Raw genomic sequence first — 2,085 nt, forward strand, 5'->3', positions numbered from 1 at the left:
TTGTCCAGATTGTTGGAAAATGAAGTAATTATTTAAGAACCCGTTGTGCAATAGATTATTAGATATCAGTATGTTGGAAAAACTTCTTTCTGGCGCGCTATTCTTGGACCACACCCTCTTACCGGCGTTAGATCGGACCACTTTCAAAATTCTTTCTACGGGCCTGCTGAGTTGATGCAACAAGTGAATGAAAAAGATACAAAAACGCTATAAACATACTTTAGTAAAAATGGCTACATAAACCAGCAAAAGCGAACAAACAAGTGTGGATGGTTCCTTACCCTATACCAAATTGAGAGTGTCGTGACTAACTCACCATTGCAAAAACTTGTAACATTGTGAATTAGTCATTGCATCCTCAATTTGGTAGTGTATTGAACCATCCTCACTTATCTGTTTGCTTTTTACTAGTTTGCGTAGCCATTCCTACTAACATACATTTAGATTGTTTTTGTATCTTGTCAAATACTATTACCTCGGTTCCTTCAACTTGCTTCACTTTGGCGCTACAAGTAAAAATGGATGCTAATTGCTACGACTTTCATACAGTAGCAGATGCATCAATATCTTACTTATACACAACGTTGTCTTCTGTAGCACTTTTCGGTTTTATAAGCAGCGCTACAAATGCGGCGAAAAGAAGAACCTGTAACGAGAAATATGTACAGCATGCAGGAATACGTTTTTACTTGCATTATTCTATATCACGCGATTCTTAATTAATGACTCTAACCTTGAGAGGTTCGAAGAAGAGAACTGACTCAAAAAACGACAAGAACATGGTTGCTACCCATTGCATTGCCTTCGTTATTCCAAATTGCTGCCCGTAGATCATGATGACTGCCGAGCCTGCTGCACAAGTGCCGAAGCACCCAACGTATGCAACGTAGACAAAAATGTGAGGTAGTTGAAATTCCCATTTCTTGAAGGTTGAGTGCTTTTCTAGACAGCAGATGCAGAACCATCACTGACTAAGCGCAAGTTGTTAAATTATGGCGTGTTCACACGTAAGCTTATAAGCAGCCCTATTTAAAGTAAAGTTCTTTTCAACCATCGGCCTCTTTGAAACAGACTTGACGTTTCTAACTTTCTTGTGTTGTTCGATTCTACTTAGTGTAAGTCTCTCTATGCATGAACACGCCATTATATAACTTAAATGGTTTTCTTGTCGTCATTACGTTTATTGGACACGATAGAAGAAGTACTAGTAGCCTCGTTATCAGGCCTCCACCTAGTCACAATGATGTCGTTACCGTCTATAAAACAATACGAAATGATACAATGCAGTTCTGTTGCCAAAGTAGAAATATAATTTTAGTTTGCTGACCCATACTAGTCTGTGGTGTGCTGTCGTCAGAGAAACGCGACTAATCAGAAATGAACAATAAACCATAAGAAATAAATTGGAAATGTTATTGTAATAGACTTACTTCAATGTTTGTAAGGGAATACATTTCTTCTTGTTTTACGTTTTCCGAATCGTTTTTCTTATCACTCTTAACTGCTTTGGGACTAGCTTTACGAAACATGGTGATCCATATTATGTTGAGAGGAAATGTTACAGCTGTAGCCATAATACTGATTCCTATTTGCTGATAAGATATTGACGTAAATCCCAAATCGAGATCGGTCTTTCCTTCTGGTGCTACTCCGTACCACATTGCGCTGGCTGTTACGAAGCTGATGAAAAGACACAGACAGCAAGTGACTCGCTGTACACGAGTAAACCTACGCACAAACACATCGGTCAAATGGTCGCGTCGTTCTCATCTTATAATCGTGTACGTGCTGCGCGCTGGTCTCTCTACAACAGAGAACCAAAGATGCTTTTCAGAAAATCCGTGGCTCGTCTGCGTCGAAAAAACGTTAGAAAACTGTTTCAGAACTTCATCGGTAGCGAGTGGTATCTCCATGTCCAACAAACCGGTATCCGAATCGACAGACAACCATCTGTCAATAAGTATGATCAAGAAACGGAAGTTACAGTAGTCAGCATAACAATGTTACTCATTGATGACAAAGTAGGAAACGTCTCCTGTTCGCATGTCTTTGACATGAATACGATTAAGATTCCATGATGGAGAA

General features: G+C 39.3%; 1 long non-coding RNA gene across 1 annotated transcript; it reads right to left on the reverse strand.

Annotated features, from left to right (window-relative positions):
- Positions 1–475: 475 nt before the first annotated feature.
- On the reverse strand, positions 476–1,252 carry LOC134176678 (uncharacterized). Its single transcript, XR_009969328.1, has 4 exons — positions 1,179–1,252; positions 734–942; positions 573–646; positions 476–506 (listed from the first exon to the last, which is right to left on the reverse strand). It is a non-coding gene; the product is annotated as an uncharacterized LOC134176678 (long non-coding RNA).
- Positions 1,253–2,085: the final 833 nt, after the last annotated feature.

The sequence above is a fragment of the Corticium candelabrum genome, chromosome 3 (genome assembly GCF_963422355.1).
Source record: "Corticium candelabrum chromosome 3, ooCorCand1.1, whole genome shotgun sequence".
Lineage (NCBI taxonomy): Eukaryota > Metazoa > Porifera > Homoscleromorpha > Homosclerophorida > Plakinidae > Corticium > Corticium candelabrum.